Consider the following 18,303-nt stretch of genomic DNA (forward strand, 5'->3'; position numbering starts at 1 on the left):
TCCTGCTTTTTCTCTTATGTGATAATCCCCTTTGGATATTTTCCAAGCTTCCCTCTTCCTTAGGATTTGTTTTTGGAGTTTTTGTCCCTAAAAATCTTTTATCGATGCCCCTACATCAGTCTGTGTTTGGAGCATCTTCAATCAAAGCTCATAAAAAGTTTTCTTTTTTTTTTTTTATTTTTATTTTTTAACTCACAGATTCATTTACTTTAACAAATACTTTTAAATTCCTTCCTGTTTATTCACTACTCAGACTTCCTATTCTTTCTATTAACACATTCTATTTTAAATCCTTTTAATCTTCTTCACTTTCACTCTATGCCATTCTGTGACTGATTGGCTCAGAGTCTCCTCAAAGCCATGACTGGAATTCTTCATGTCTACTTCAGTATTTCAAGCTACCTTTCTTGGGCTGTCACTCTTGTTCTGACTCTTTGTCGTAGTTGTTTTGTCCTTTCATTTGTCCTTGCAATTTCAGGAAATACTCCCTCATTTTTTTTTTTTTTTTTTTCCTGTGAGAGGGTCACCAGGAGCCTGTTGTCTTCTTCTAGCCTACCAATTCCTGACTCATTTAATGGCTCTTGAGCCTGGTTAATAGAGTGACTCACCAAAATATTTCGCATCTCTTTGTATCTGTTGAAAGCGCCCTTTTACATCAGCATGCATTTATATATAAATATGTATGTGCCATCCTGCTAACTTAGGGTTCTATTTACCTGCTCATGTGTCTGTCTATCAAGCACTGTTCTCGATGGAAATTACTTCAATGTCTCTCCTTTACTTTGAAGTGATTTCTAGACAGCTACTTATCAAAGAACATTAACATTGATGGCAGATCTATTTCCCCATTCCTGCAATTAACAATTCTATCAATTGAAGCTGTTTTTATGGGCCAATGACTGAGGCAACAAAAAGAGAAAATTTTATCTGGGAATGCAGTAATGTTTCATGTAGCAGAGGGCAGTAGGACCAAGTATAAGGGACTAAACAAGTGCGGTATTCCACTGAGCACACAGGGAGAGAGGAATTTTACTCCATTGAATTCAGTTAGCTATTAACTTCAGCAAGGCAAAGAACCTTCCCTGGCAAGATTCTTCCATTAGCAGACATCCTGAGAGCTGATCCTGACAAAAGGTGCTGTGTAAGCCACGGTAGTCTTAAATACAGAGGGTTTTTTTTGTTTGTTTGCTGGTTTTGTTTTGTTTTGTTGTGTTTTTAATTCTATTCTCCTCTTTGGCATGTTTTTGCTTTATATATTCTGAAGTTTAGTATCTGTCAGGATGTTTGGATGATCAGGATTATTACTGTATACTGCACATTAAGGTGATTTCAGCACTACAATTATTTCACAAGTGCTATTTACACTGTCTGGTTTTGGGCAGCTAACATAGATGGCAACAATAAGCATCAAAGCTTCTTATTCCTTCACAGAAATTAATCTGGCCTGTTTCCTGTGAAAGCTCATCCAAATATTATTCTTTGAATATTGTAGGAAGTCTATTGGGTGCACCTCTTGGAAAAATTACACTGGGACTGAGTTTGCATGGGGGGAATAATACTGTATTTTTGCCTTTTCTCATGATTCCCGGAACAGGCAGGCACTAAATCGAGCTCAGCAGCAGATCTGCTCTGCACACCACTGCTCACTGCTGCAGCTGGTATCAGTACGACTGTCACTGCGCTCTCACTACGACAGCCCTTTCGTATGATACATGAGATGTTCCTGGCCTGGATTCAAAGGGCAAAGGGGAGAAGGATAACAGAGCCGACTCCAGCTTTCGAGCATTTTGTTTACTGGAACATCCTTTTAACCATTCAACAGAGTACACTGCTGGGTTGAGGGAAAGTCATTAATGTTGCCCTTGGTAAGTGGATCAAGTAATAGTGCCATATGCTCTGATGCAGTAAAATGCAATCACTGCCTAGAAGCCTTTGCATTTGGAAAACAAAACCACCAACAACAAAAAACTAGAGTAATTTTTGCTTGCTTTGCATTACTCTGGGGATATACACCATTGCTTCTTCACCAGTATTACTAAAGTACCTACGTGTATTGCTTGCACCTGTGCAAATCAGAGATCTAGGAGATCACAAGAAACACTTCCCTACTTAAGTAAGTTTCTCCACTGCCTGAGTTTGTTTCGTAGCAAAGTCTGCTTGTTCTCTGCTTTGTGGAACAGAGCCCTGTGCCACCACTCCTTTTTCTGGGGGTTTGCTTATTATAATTCCACCTCTGCAGACTCAGATGTTCTCTGAAGACCACCACCAGGCGGGGTCCCCACACCCAGCCACTGAGGCACAGAGCTCACTAGAGGTATGAAGCCATGCCAGTACCATGAAACCATCATAAAGACAGAAAAAAAACTAAGCAAATGGCAAATTAGTAGCATTGGACCTGGTGTGCTCTTTGTGAGAGGCTCAATTCTGTGTTGGCTCACATCTTAATCCACCCCAGCTGACACACACCAAGCATAAATCAGCACAGGGTCTGGCCTCTGTACTGTGCAAACATTAACTAATTAATCCTCCTTATAGCCACTGGAGGCTGCAAAGGAGTTATTATTATACTTCTCTTCAAGAGTGTGCAACTGAAGCAGAGGGGATAAATGATTAAAGAAAGCAGATATAATGATTGTCTGAACTTGGGTGCAGAAGGGCTTTTGGACGTTTCTGGAGCACCCTTTGCCTGTTTTTTTTTTTTAGCAGTCTCAGCTGAGGAATAAGCAGGAGGAGTTTTGTGAGCTACTTTTAGAAAAGCTTCAGGGCCTTATTCTCATCTTTGTTACACTTATAAATCTGGAGAAATTCTATTTGCTCCTTGAGGACACACAAGGGGTTTACAAGAATGCTGAAAGTAAGAATCTGGCCCATCACATTAACATAAAATGTCACAAAAAAGTACCCAACAACAAGCAAAGGGCATTACAGACAATAGGTTTCTTATGAGCAAATTGGCTATGTTTGTTTGCCTTTTTTTTTTTCCCTACATTAATGCTGTCCAGGCCTCCCCTGTGTATTCTCAAGGAAATGACTTTGTTATATCAGTGAAGTATATTGAAAATGAAATCAGTGGTAGCACCAAATGTGCCCAGACATGACAAGACTTTTAAATAACAACAGAAGAATTCTATCTCCTTTCCTGTTTGTTCCATGTTAACTTATGGAGATTGGTGCTGACTTTCTGGAATGGCTGCAGCAAGCTGTAAATGATGTATGAAAATGAAATGAAAAATCTCTGCCCAGGCCACTGTGCACAGCAATCGCTGCTGAGCCAAATTAATAGCTGTTTGCTCCTGTACACTCTGACATGAGATGGAGACAGAGAAGCCAGGCGCACAGAAATTGGCACAACCACCCACAAATATCCTGGACAGGATGTCTGTTGATTCTTCACCCAGTGCTGTTCTCAGTGGTAGAGTCCTTTAGAGATATGAAAGGGAAAAGACCCACATTTTTAAAGTCCTTCCTGGAAAAAATGGAGGATTTACGCAGAGAGGGTAACAAGTTAGGTAGTGATGACACCTTCTCGAGACCTCCTTGCTCCTGCCTCTGTTTCCTGACTTTGTTTACTGTCTTCTTCCCCATTTTTATCAAACTGTATCTCTGTTGCAACATCAACACCCCTGGGCATTGGGGCTGTGCAGGTGAAAGAGGCTTGCATCAAATGGGTGTAATTAAGTGAGCACATCTGTGTGGGTACAATTAACACCTGGTGATTATGTCAGTAACATGGTGGGCATGGTGACAAAGGGCATTTCTGTTGACCCAGTTACTGAAAGGCTCTCTGGTAGTCACGCTGCAGTGTAAAACTGCAAACAGTGATTATTAATACCATTAAAAATTCATGCAAGCTCAGGTTCTGCAAATGCTCTGCCATGTGAACAGTCTCTGCGGAGATAAAGAGGGCACGACAGCAAGTGTAGAAAGCTGATGTCCGGGCTAATGATGTGCTGGCTACAAGTTGCCCCTCAGAGCTTTGGGCTCAATGTACCCCTGTGCCCTCAACTGCTGGGCCCACCAGGGGTTTTAGTGAGCAGTCCCCATCTGGCATGCCCCCTTGGACATTCACCGTGTAGCTCTCTGCTCCCCCCCTTGCTCCTTTTTGCATGGGTAAGTTATGCAAATGCCAAGTAAAAACAAGAGAAATTAAAAAATAATACAAATTAAGCAAAATGCCCTTTGTGTGATACTCCTTCACAGCCTAGAAGCAAAGGGAGATGGGATTTAATTTAGGCCAGTCCTCTGCTGCATTTCAGATAAAGGATTTTTAATCTAGTCGTAGGTTGATAAAAATACCCCTCTCTGATCCTGCAGGCAACTTTTTCTGCCAATTTTCTTTCCAGAGAGGAAGAGAGGGGAAAAAATAATTGAAAGAACACTGCCGCATAGAAAATGACACTGACGGAGTAATGCACTTTGGAACTCTGTGCTCTGCCAGCTCCGTGTTTACTATTTTTTCCTCCTTTTACTTCAGAAATTTCAAGCTATTGGTAGTCATCAGCATGATTAGGTGGTGGCTTTATTATTTATTTATTTTTTTTTCTGAGCTTTAGTTCAGGTACCAGTCTTTTAAATACAAAATGATTTCTCCATTCTGGAGTGTTATTTCAACTTTCACAGTACTGCTTGTTCTGTTCCACCCCAAGCAGAAAATTTTCAGGGTTAATTTATTCATCTAATTGCTGGATGCACATGTGGTATTGCAGTCCACAGTGATTTTATGGACTTAAGGCTATGGTAATGACTTAATAAACATGCATGTGTACATGATTTGAAGGGAATATATTCTCTTGAATGTAATGTTTCAGAAAACACAGCATGAAAAATAAAAGGGTGGCCAGAGGCATATCTCAGTGGAGTGAAATGCTGAGCTTTTAGTATTTTTTACAATTAAGGACTCTGTTTAGAACAGGTATTACCTGTCCAGTTTCCTGACAACTTGTGAACATTTGAATAATCAAACCAAAAAAAATAATATATATATATATATATATATATATATACATCATTCTTTGGCTTCCTTTGCCTGCATGTTATTTCTTTCAGCCCTTTTCTAGCTTCTTAAATGTAGCTTGTGCACATTCACAGGAAAGCAGAGCTGAGCCAAATGAAGAAAATGAGGGGGGCAACTTTGATAGACAGCATTCAGAAAATGCATGTTGAAAAACCTCTGGTGTTGTCTCTGAAAGGGTGAAGCAGGTCAGGAGGAAAGGACAAGTTTTAAGGGCAGTTGTTTGAGGGGCTGGTGAATTAAGCCACACAAGCTTAAACAAAACCCAGCACAAAAGCAGCTCTATTAACATATATGAAGCTGCACTGGTTTAACATTAAGAAAAGGGTAGATTGGACTCTATAGCTGTTGGACAATCCATTGCTCTTGAAATTTAATATGATCTTTGATCGTCCCATTGGCAGTTTTTAATTCTTTCCCCTTGGGAAGTGCCTGAACCACACCACTCCAAGAAGAAGGGGTCTTTTCCTGCAGCTGGCAGGTGACAAAGCTTTTGAACTGAGACATTTAGAATGAAATCTTTATCTCAGTTTTGAATAAAATTTGACTCAGATTTTAAGCAGAGCCCTGGTCTGGATACTGGGAGCTGACCTGCACTTAGTGTCTCTGCTTCCTTTAAGCTGTTTTTATTGAGTGCTTATTGTCTGTTTTGGCTATCACTTGAGATGGAAAAATCCTGTGATCAGTCACCGTGAAGCAAGCTCCTGCCACAGTGGTAGATTTTGGCTTTGACCACATATGTACCCTAGGAGTATTCCTGTGAATCCCTCATTGTGCTGGAGGTTTGGTATTGATGCCACTTCAGCTGTCTCTAGCTCAGGAGGCTGCTCTGGGTAACAGGCCAGTTGGGTCTGTGGATCCAGGATCCTCAAACAAACTTCAGCTGATGGGAAGGACCATCCCAGGGACCCACCGTCCTCGACTTTGTTATATGCATTTCCCCAACCAACCCTGCCTCTGGAACTTGACTCTGCTGAAGAAGTGAATTTCATACTTTTGGATGTTAAAGGTGATTTCTTTCATCCCAGCTATGATATTTTATCTACAAAGCAACAATACATTTTGGAGGGAGAGCTGGGGAAGGACAGCTCAAGACTTTTTCTGTTGTCCTGCCATGACTCTGAAACACAGCAGAGGTTTTCCTCACTGTCCCTCTACCTCCATGTATTATCAGAAAAACAAGCCAAATTTAGCTAAACTTTCCATTAAAATACAGAGCTAAGGTTGAAAGCCCAGACACTGACGTGCAACTCCTCTGACGCCTGCAGTGGTTATGGCTGTAGGCGGCCCCGCTGAGGGCTGCACCATTCTCCCACATGCCCTATCCAAAGACAATGGTAGTATTATTATGTATTTCAGTTGGTTTTCTTTGACCTGGAAGAGGGTGTGATGAAGTGGCATCCCACTTCTGCATCTGCTGTCCTGCGTACTTCTCAGCAGGAGCAGAGTGTGTGCCATCCCTCCGGACCTGCTGTAAGCCTTGCTTAATGGCTGCTCAGCAATGCAGCTTAGGGCTGATATCAGAAAGGCATTGCCCTTGGCGTGCAGCACCATGCCTTCGTTCAGACGCTAGTTCCTATGCTTCTTGCTGCTTCCTAGCCTCATTATTTTTCATTTTGCTACTGCTAGTTTTGCTAGTAAGATCCCATTTGTCAAAACTGCTTTATCGAAACAGGGATAAGATTGGGCTGGGAGAGTGCAGTGCACAGCTTCACGAGGGATGCAGTTACTTCCACAGCACAGGATCACATCAGCAAAGAGCTGAAGGTGACTGCAGACCCATTCAGGTGAATGTCATTCATTATTTGTACGTACAACCAAGATGAAGCTATTCCTCTTTGCCCTCTTGGGAGGTGTTATTTAAATGAGGAAAAGGCAGGTCTTTCTTCAAAGAGCATATGAGCTAACCAAACAAGGCAAAGACAGGGGAAAATAAATATTACCTTGACTACTGAGATCAAATCAAGGCTTGGAGATGCTAAATGGTTTGCCTGAGGTGATATAAACAAGCCATAGAAGAAGAGAGGTAGAAACTGAACCCAGAGCCTCTGACCTGGTGAGCAGTGTCTTAGTGTCCTCTCAGATACTATGTGGCTATATGGTCAAGAAAATGGCAACATCATAAAAATCCAGTTTTTGCCTGTGAACTCCTGAGTAAAAAGTGACAGCATCAAAAAAAAACCAAACAAACAACAACAAAAAATTTACTTTTCTGATAGTATTTTCCTCGTGTCAGAACTATTATTTTTAACAATTTTCAATATTTGTTATTGCTACTGAATTTAATAGCTAATTTAATGGTTATATTTGATAACAAAATATTTCAAAATACAACTTCCTCTCTCTACAACTTCCTGAGCAAAGGAAGTTGAGAGGGAGGGACCCATCTCTTCTCCCAGGTAACTGATGACAGGACACACAGGAATGGCATAAAGCTGTGCAAGGGGAGGTTCAGGGTAGATAGATATAAGGAAAAAATTCTTTACCACAAAGGTAGTCAAACACTGGAACAGTCTTCCTAGAAAGGTAGTCAAAGCCCCTTGCCTGTCAGTGTTGAAGAGATGTTTGGATAATGACCTCAATACCATGCTCTAACTTTTCATTAGCCCTGAAGAGACCAGGCAGTTGGACTAGATGATCTTTGAAGGTCCCTTCCAACTATTCTGTTCTGTCCTGTCCTGTCCTATCCTATCCTATCCTATCCTATCCTATCCTATCCTATCCTATCCTATCCTATCCTATCCTATCCTATCAAAATTCCTGAACCTAAATGTTCCAGAATTCATGAATATGTTGGCATTTCTCACAGGATGAGCTGCCTTCTGGTGAAGAATGAAGAACAATGTATTTTGTACAGTATTTTTAAGATTGTTCCTTCCTTCATCATCATATTTTACATAGTTAAAAATAGGAGCTATATTAATTGCATTGGAATATAAGCTTGCAGTACACTTGCGTGGTTATCAGAAAGACTCAGTTCTTAATTACCTGCAAAAAACATTTATTGCCTGATATACTCCGACACCGTGAATATTATCCCTTAATTAACTTCTTTATTTCAGCTAAATTAAAGAAAGATCATTTAAAATATTACCATGAACACGTTTTTTTTTTTTTTTTTAAATTAATGCCAACTGTATCCTCAGCATTAATAAATAAATAAATAAATAAATAAATAAATAAATAAAAATACTTTATTATTTCACTGAGCTGAGGAGTAAGGTTTCATTTTCTTGGATGAGTGAGGAGAGTTTTGTTCTTAAAACTGAGCATTTCTAAGAGCTACTTAAAGTGGAGCACACACTGGATTTTTTTTTCCCTGTTGTCACAGGCTACCTTGTCCTGAAGGCCGTTCCATTTTGAAGAATGGAGTTCAGTAATTGCCCCCTGACAGACCTCCCTGTCAACTCTTCAGGATATCGGTGCTGGATTGTTTGCTGGGAAAACACCTAAAGTCAACACAGGGAGGTACTGAAAATAGCATTCAGATGGTTGGGGGATATCCAGGGGGCTGGATGGAAGCACATGAAAGAGATGTGCCAAAGCAGGGTAAGGAACCATTTAATGACCGTGTAACCGTGTCTCTCTTTTGGCTACCAGATTTTCCCTGGAGCTTTGACCTGCTAGCCAGTGGTGAGAATGCCTGCTGCTCATAGATGCGAAGGTTTTTCTGTTGACTTATGCTTGGCTTAGGCGTGAAAACCCTGCCTTGAGGTTGAGGGTAATTACTACTGCATAGCAAAGACATGTGGGGCTGATTAGTTCCAGGCTAGATAGGGAGAGGGGGTGGATGGTTCCCAGGTAGAAATGAAAATAGGAGCGATGCTTTGCTCCAGGGAAGTGGGTGTTTAGTCTGAGGCTTGTTCCAGATGAGGATTTAAGTACCCAGAGCAGGAGAGAGGTAAAATTAGGTCCTGCAGGCCAAAACTGTAACATCAGCCAGCTGAGAGAGTGTGTCAGGGTTCAGTATCTGTCTGTCTTTGACATCAGAGGTCTCTACATTTCTAGTTCACTGCTTCTGTGTGCCCCGGGCTGCCCTACCTTGGTACTGTGTGATAAGAAGGATGCAGTTTAGGTTCCCTGGCAATGCTTAGTACAAGACTGCAGATCTACCCTTGCATGAATGAAACACTAACAAAGTTGAAACTGAGCCTCACCCCAGAAGAACTGGCTAAATATTTTTGTGTGTCATTGCCCTCTTTTTTCTTTTTCATTTTGGTTTAGAGAGCTTTGCTTTTGTACTTTCCCATTACACAATTTTGTGCAATTACTGTGAATGAATTAATCCTATGAGACTATGTTCATGGCTGTCCTTTACTAGTGGGGGAGGAGGGCAGGAGGAATGACTTCAGTGCTCCTTTAATTGCCATCTCACTAATTACCCTCCAAACCAAGCAGGTTTTTGCTCAGAGCTGTTTCCACAAGCCAGAATGTCCTTCTGGAACTGGTTTACACCTGAAAGGGTAATTGCTTCCTGACTCTGAGCTTATATATTTCCAAAACCTAACAGTATCTCATCCAGCTTCATAATACACCTCCTCCCTCTACAAAACTGGGCTTGCCCCAGTTAGGGGAGTTCCTTATTTGCCCCCATCTTAGGACACCTGCCTGATAACAACCCAGGAAGAGTCTGTAGCTGGAATTGCTTGTCCTCCTGATGTGGTCAGAACCAGAATTTCCATCGTTTGGTTTATTTCTTGAAATAACTGGCAAAATCCATGCAGTCACTGAACTTGCCAAGTGCAGAGTCTTGGCCCACAAGATACACTGGTGTGGTGCCAAAGGAGCAACCAAAAAAGAAAACAAACAAACAAAAAAATATCAGCACAGCCCAAAAACAATTTCTTATGGTGTTCACCAAGCAACCGTGGTTCTGGCAGTAACAGAAGATAAAAATGATCCTCCGTTTGTGGGTGCACTGCCCTGGCTCGGTGCTGCTGCTGCAGTGCTGCTGCTCTATAGGCACTTTATGAGTGATGTGACAGTTTCCCTGACTGAAGTAATTCCAAGTACTGTAACATGAGGTGTCAAGGCAGACAGTAGAAAACATTTCAATCCTTTTCATTAGAACAAAGCACTATTCTCTTGACGGCTTTCAAATGCATATTGTTTAGCTATTATGCTCTAACCTTGACTATTATATTCCAAGCACAATAGCAGTGGGAGCTTTCTGCTTTTTTGTTCGTTAGTGATCATGGTAAGAGAATTTCTCTTTTCCAGGGTCAGTGAAATATTCTGTTACAAAGGAAAAAAAAAAAAAAAAGAGGAAAGATATATTTATGTTACAGTAGCAGTGAGAAGGAAGTCTGAGGTCTCCCCTTGTGTCTCAAATTTCAGGTGGAATGGTTCCCAGTATGGATTTTTACCCTAGTGGAGCTTGTACTTCTCTTGACAGAAATCAAAGACTGCAAGTGCATCCTGCCTAGACTGCTCATATGACTAGTGACAAGCTGATGCTAAAGTGACTGCAGTGTTAGCTACTGAAAGCCTCAGGCAATGTACAGCAGGTAAATGGTTAATTAAAATGATTCTTCAAGGATACCTTTAAGGGAACAGGGAGCCATTCCAAACCTCCGTGGGGAGTTATTGATGGAAACTGCTGCTCCATGTTTTCTCTCAGGGCTACACACAGGCTGGTTACCTTAACTGTTTCTGACATTTCTTCTGTCTGACCATGAGGCTGCCGAGATGGGAGGATTAAGTTACTCCTGTAAGAATGAGATCAGACACAGGTGAAAGCCAAAGATAGAGATTCAGAAATGTGTGTGCAATGCACAAAATATGATGAAGCCTGGGCTCTCTTCTAGAACCAGCCATACATTCTGGAGTACAGAAGTTCTCACTGTTCTCAGCCTCTGCTTGGTCCAGATTGACTTTTTTCCCCATCCTTCTGAGCCATCAGTTTCCACCATCTCATTTTTCCCTCATCTTTTTCTTCTTTTTCTTTTTTTCCCTAATCTCGTTCTCCATTTTTGACCAGAAACCTCATTTTATTCCACTTAATAAACAGCAATTCCCAACACCTACCAAGTCCTTCTTCACCACCTCTTATCTCTCTTCCCATCCATTCCTACCTTCTCCCTTGCACCAGCTCCCACTCCCATCTTCTACCCCAAACTCCAGCTCTCAGTTTACCCTCTCCCTCCACCATCCCTCCCCCTCCAGTGCCTTCAGCTTTTCCGTCTACACAGTTTGATTTTTCTCTTTCCTCGGTGCCAACGCCTGACAGAGAAGGAGTTGCTGATTATATGTCTTCATTGTAATTAAACTGGGCCAGAGCCCATTCTCTGGCACTAAAAGCAAGTGGCACAGTCTGGCTCACGTCCATACATCTAAACTCTCTTCCTCCCATAACAGTATGGCTTTATCCTTTTTGCCTACTGGGAACAGCCCTTGGCAAATGCTGCTCTCTGAACCCTGCCCAGACATGGTATCTGAGAGTACTCCCTAGGACAAGCCAAAACCGTGCCAGGGAGCATGCTAATAATTAAACACTATAGACTGTGCTACGGGCCTCGGTGCTGCTTAATTTACTCATAAAAATGCAGATGAGAGAATGAGGGGGACAAATAATGTCCTTGCTTTCAGCACAGGTATAGACCCAGGCAGCAGCTACAGGGTTTGGGTAAAGCTGCTTCACACCCTGTTTGCCTGGGCAAGGAGGGCAGGCTCTGAGAAGTGAGCGTGAGCCTCTGGAACTGGTTATATTTCAAGTATAAACTTGGCTAAATATGGGCAAAATTTTTTAATCTAGTGGGGGTGTGGGAAGCATGTCCTTGATTAAACTCCTGCCCTCCAGCTACCACTGCCGAGCTCCTGCCCCCAAATGTAAGCTCCAAACAAGGATTTCCTCAGGATTTTGAAATATAGGTGATTTTTTTTTTCCTGCTTTTTCCCCCCTAGGTAAGGATTGCAAAATTCAACTGAAAGAGAACACCCACATAGGAAACTTTATCGCTTTTAGTTAGTATTTAGCAAAATTTGCAGCAGTTGAGAGCAGGGTTGTATTGTGTGTAGGCAGTGTAAAGTAGTAAGTGGTAACACCTCTTTCTGCCACATGTAGGTGTGGGTAGACATGCAGACTGGGGGGCTGATGCTTGGCATAGCTCCTTTGACAAATCGTATTTACCTGAGGCCAAACCTGTATCAAAAGAAAGATCTCCAGCTTCTAGGACACATTTGGGAAGGATGCTTTAAGGTTTAAGGGGACATTGTGTGAAGGGAGAGATAATGCTGGTACAGTGACTGGGTAAACACAATATGAAAATCCCCTATAACCAGTGACTCTGATATATGCCCCTCATCTTTTTATTTTATTTTATTTTATTTTATTTTATTTTATTTTATTTTATTTTATTTTATTTTATTTTATTTTATTTTATTTTATTTTATTTTATTTTATTTTATTTTATTATTTTATTTTATTTTATTTTATTTTATTTTATTTTATTTTATTTTATTTTATTTTATTTTATCCCAAAGAGATCTGGGATAAATAGTACATATGCATCCAGGTGTGCAACACACCCAGTGCCTGTATCTATGTGTGTATCCATAGATTACCAAAGCTGAACACCACTACATATTGAAATCATTAAAGCAGTAAGGTAGGCTATTCCTATTTCCACAGCTTTGGACACGCTATATACAGCCAACAGTAAAACCAATAAAGATTGTGTTACTTAATTCTAATTTTATTTCTGAAATAGCCATGCATATTTTCTGAAGATTTTGCTTGTCTTTTAAGCGTGAAATAATAGGCAACCAATGTCTGTAATCCATCTGTTTGCTTTTTCTCAAATATATGTATATTTGTAGATTGGCTTATTGGTTCTCCGCACTAATAATGAAGAAAAGTCTTGAGAATAACTTTTTGGTCACTGAGTGTTACCTGGGATTTGGCTTGGACTAAGTTTCAGAGTTGACCCTGCAAGCAGTAATGTGTTCATCATCTCATGCACCATGGAACAACCTCCTCATATATAGCGTGAATGAGGATTATTGAAATACGGGGATGGTTAAAATCCTCCGCATGCCATCTTGTCCCCAGTTCCCCCTATTTCCTTCTCCCAGGCTGACGTCCTGGGAGGTTGGTCTCTCCCCATGCAGTGATAAATGTGTAGGAAGTTGGAGCTGGGTTCCTCAGCCCCATGTCTGGTTGTGTGGTCCACGGCAGAAGAGACATCTTCTGCAATACAGCTGCACACCTTAGCCTGGGGTGAAGGCTGTCCTTGGTCGTCCTCTTTAGTGCAAGGATGCTTGCTTCTACGGTTTCCTTATTTTTTTTTCCCTCCATTCAAAAAGCTATTGTCTTTTTGTGAAACCAAAGCAGATGTTCAAATTACATGTGTATTAGCACACAGTAACTCTATCCAAGGCAACGGGAAAAATGTCTAATGGGCCTATCTTGTGTTAGAGACATAAGTAATAGTGCCTTTGTGCACTGTGTCGGGACTGACAAGACTGTCTCGCTGGGGAGATTGGCAGCAGAAGACCATTAATGTGCAGATAAAGGAAGAGCGTTATCTCCTGGTGTTGTTCAAGTCATTGGCAAATTTCCCTTCGGCTCCAGCAGAGATGGGAGTTAAGCTGAGAAGCTTGCCTTTTTATGGACAATTTTTCCTTTGCAGCTCCGAGATAAAGATTTTTTGGAGCAAGAAGGCAGTGACAAGACAGAAAATGGCTGTGAGACCAGCTATTGCACTGGCAGATCTGAGTGTGGGGGACCTGTACATAAAAGCTGGAGCAAGCAAGAGATTTTCAAGTGGGGATCCTATCTGGGAACAAATAGGGCAGAGCAACCAAAAGGAAAGCCAGACCACCTGGGCAGAGGTGATTGGTATTACGAGTGGTCCACAGGGCTCAGCACAGTGCAGAAAGCACCCAGATCTTGACATTTGAGCTCTTTTTGATGTGTCACTTAGGTGGCTCAGCAGGCTCCTGGAAGAAAGGTTATCAAAACAGTGTCAGCCTCTCAGAAAGAGGGAGAAAATGGCAGCTAAAACACAGAGTCTATAATCAAATACAGACTTAACCTGCCATCTAAAACTTGTTCAAATAAATCTACTGCCTGCCATTGGTTTGCTGCCCTTCACACCTTTCCAAATCCCCCATGGAAATTCTGCAGTGCTGCAATTTGCATCCAGGAGACTGCGTTTTCTTCAGCCTGTGAACTGCTCCGTGGTTTGCAACTCTGCAGTTTTCAGCAGAAACCCTCCCGCTTTCTTTCTCCTCCTGCCCTGCGTGGGTGGAAACCCCATGGAGAGGACAGCAAGGTAAACAGAGCTGAGCAGAGGAGGTTTGGGGCAGCTGCCCACTGGGGAACTTGTGGCCTTGTGCCGAAAGCCATGTCCTCGGCTGGACCCCATTTCAACTCACTCTCCCCTCTTCCGCACTCAGGAAGGATTTAAACCTTTCCAACACAAACCTGGGGTAATAGTGGAAAGAGATTCTATATTTTTACAGATTTTGGCTCAGACCAGCCTTCTTCTTTCCTCTCCATAAGGGAAGTGCACTGATCGCCTGATTTATGCACCCTCATTATTTTGGTAGGGCTTTATGAACACTTTCATGAGACAGTGAATTCCAGCAGTATATTCTCATGCTGCCCTCCCATCTGGCAGCTGTGTATGGCCATGGGCCAACAGCTGATGACAAAAGGTGTGGTGACAGGAGTGACTCCATGTTTCTCTCCCTCTTTCTCCTCTTCCCAGTTTCTCCCAGCTTGACAGCGCTGCTGGTGCTGATCTGGGAGCTTGTGTGGATCTGTGAGTTAGAGCTTTTTCTGACTGTCTTCTTCCATTTTAGTGAGGCAAGTCAGCTCACGAGGGGATCTGATGGGCATTGGAGTTAGCACAAAGTTAGGACTGTGATGGGTGAAGGTGTGCATGGGGATGTCTCGTTTTGGTTGTTGTTAGATCAGTTCACCTTGTCTCATGTGACTACAGTGTACCCAACATCTCTATCCAACACACAACAGAGCAAGAGAGAAAACTAAAGTCAGCACTTTCTGGCCTTGTTCCAATTCCCAAGTACTTTTCTCTTCTCAAGCACTCCTCTCAAGTGTTTCCCTGGAGCTGGGTTCTACATTTAGTTAAATAACCGTAGTATAGCACCACCGTTGGAAAGCCATTCATGGCAGCAGCCTAATATTGTACTTAATCTTGCTAGCTTCCTTGTGTGAGGTTTGCTTGTGTTAGTGCTGAGAAACCTGCTTTCTGCTGTGCTCTGCTGGAAGGCTTCAAAACATATTTATTGCCCATGTGAGTACTTCTACCTGAGACAGGTGCTTTTCCTGCAGGAGCACCAGGGAAGCCTGGCACTCTGGGCACTCAGTGACTGGCATTGCTGATCTTCTTGGCATAATGGAGACTTGAGGCCCTTCTCCATGCAAAGGATTGTAAGACCAGGGTTTATCAGGTCTTAGAAGTAATTTGGTCTAATTAAGCGATGGGATAGTTGTATAGGAAAGGCCTTTGATCTGCTGGAGAACACTTTACCTTGGATACCCTCATCCAACCAGTCCCAGCTAATCAAGTGGTAATCCCCTTTAGTTTTTAATTAAATGTCTTTCAAATTCAGCGTTTTCCTTTTTTAGAAGACAAGAAGAAAGCACAAAACTAAAGATTTTTCTGAAAAGTTATTTCTCTGCCAGACAAGGATGACCTGAACCTGGGCAGTGATGGGGTGCAGTCCTCCAGCTACAGGTCCTGCACCTGGGTCAGGCCAATCCTAAGCATGAATACAGGGTGATAAGTGGATTGAGAGCAGCTCAGAGGCATACTGGTGGACCAAAAACCAAATGAATATGAGCCAGCAACGTGTGCTCGCAGCCCAGAAAACCAACCATATACTGGTTTGTATCAAAAGCAGCGTGGCCAGCAGGTTGAGGGAGGGGATTCTCCCTCTGTACTCTGCTCTCATGAAACCCCACCTGGAGCCCTGCATTCAGCTCTGGGCCCCCAGTACAAGGCCTGTTAGAGAGGGTCCAAAGCCAGCCCATATTAATTGTTCAGCATGACACCACATGGTATGGGATATCCCTTTGTCCACTTTGGGTCAGCTGCCCTGGTTGTGCCCCCCCAGCTCCTCGTACACCCCCAGCCTCCTTGCTGCCAGGGCAGCACACGAAGCTGAGAAGTCCAGAAGTGACAGTGTAGTCACTGGTCTACAACAACTAACATTGGCATGTTATCAGCATTATTCACATCCTAAATCCCAGACACAGTACAATACCAGCTACTAGGGGAGGAAAATTAACTCTATCCCAGCTAAGAATTTGCACTTGCTTCTTTACTACTCCAGATGTGCGAGTTTGATACTTCCAAGATACTTCCTGAGTCTCTGCTTTATATTCAGAAAGTTTTGGATTCTAGATGACAGAAAAACAATGTGAAATGAGGAGAAAAGTATTGTATGTTCCCTAAAATTCACTTATGATAAAAATGCATATTACTTGCAGTGAAATGTTTTCTGGATTGTCTTATTTCTAAATGGGATTTCACAGGCTCTTTGAATCTGTCTGACCTAATTTAAAATAACCAATAAGTAATCAGAAGTAATGTGTTTGTTGTTTTTTGTTTTTTTTTTTTTTTTTTTTTTTGGGGGGGGGGTGGGGGGGGGGAGTTAATCCTGTGAAGTACCTGGGTCTTTGGGATGGAAAGTTTTATGATCTTTCTTTGATGAATGGTATGATTAGGACAAATTTAATATCCAGGCAAAGATGAGATGTTTCAAGCATCATCCAACTTTTTTGAGATAAAAGTTGATATTTTTGTTGCTACATGTATTTCCCTAAAAATTCAGATTTATGCAGTGTAGGAGATCAGCATGCATTAAATTGTCTCAAGGACTGAGGCATGTACATTTTATGTTTATAGTGTCATCCTTATGATCTGTTTTTGTATGGTACTTGTCTGGTGTTCAGAGAAACAGCATATGCCATGTAGAATTTGAAGATGCTACTGGATACAGCAAGATCAGAAGCAAAAGCCAGCTATTCACAAAACTCCGCACATTACCATTATCACAGGTAGCTTTCCTCCTTTCGCATTTAGAAGGCTGGCTACATGAGAGCAAGGCATAGTTATTAGCATTTATTCCTGTGTTATTATCTCTGTTCCACACCACTGATCATGTTTTATTTATCAGTCAAATTTTGCATTATTAATGGAGAATAAAATTCAAGGCTTAATTTCAGAAGAACAAACCCTCTGCTCGTAGCTCAGACGTTAGATTGTCCCACTAATTGCCTTGTTCACCTTTCCCCTTTGCCTGATACATCATCTCTACTAGTGTGGCATGGCTGGCGTTTTCCTCAGAAATGATTTATTTATTTATTTATTTGAAGGCACAAAGTTACCTCAAAAAGGACTCAGTGTCGTATTTCTACCATGTGTGAAAGCAAGGAGAGTGGCTGGCTCCTAAGTCAGCACCAGGGAGGGATGGAGCCCTCTTGGTGGAAAGCACGTAACGAAATTGCTCTGCAAAGTCGAAAGCACCTGAGAGAGGAAAGTAGGGCAGTTCTGTGAATGCAAAGTTGGGAGCCTCCAGGGAGAGCCTGTGAGTTAATTATTATGAAGCTTTGGGCTTTGCCTTCTGCCTTTGGGGCCTCTTAACATCATTTCCTTGCCTTCTTTCTTGGCTTGCTTTCTTGGCTTACCTGCCTGCATGGGTTTCCTTGTCCTGCACCTCCCTCAGCTTTCACCTACAGCTTTTCAGCTACATCTCTTCAGCTTCACAGGGGGTTAATTAGGCTAGTGGTGTGGCTTAGACTGAATTAACTTGCTTGCTGCCCCCTTTCTTTACTTTTTGCATAGACTTCCCATGGAGATGAAGCACGGAGCTCTGGAAGACATCCTTGGAAATGTCAGCCTGAAAAAACAGACTGGGTTTTGAGAGAAAGGGTGAAAAAAGAGAAAAGTTTAAGTGGTTAGGTCCTCTCAAGTTTTATGAAGGTTTTCTGGCTACTTTGGAAGTTTTAGGTTTGTGATATCAGGACATTTAACCAGACGTCAAGGACAGACCAGAGACTTCACTTCTCTTAATACTGCAGTACATAAAATTGCTGAAAATGGAATATGAAAGATTAGATATAGCAGTGTAGGGAAATTAAGTAGCTTTGACATGTCTTTAGGCACCTGATATGGGAGCAGCCAAAACCTCTAATTACCTGATAGTTTGGCTCCACAAGTACATTGGGAGGCTGAGCACCAGGCTTTCCTTCTAGAAGAAACAAGTGTTAAATATGCAGTGATTCAACTCTATTTATATAAAAAAAGAGAGAGAAAAAA

The sequence above is a fragment of the Anas platyrhynchos genome, chromosome 5 (assembly GCF_047663525.1).
Source record: "Anas platyrhynchos isolate ZD024472 breed Pekin duck chromosome 5, IASCAAS_PekinDuck_T2T, whole genome shotgun sequence".
Lineage (NCBI taxonomy): Eukaryota > Metazoa > Chordata > Aves > Anseriformes > Anatidae > Anas > Anas platyrhynchos.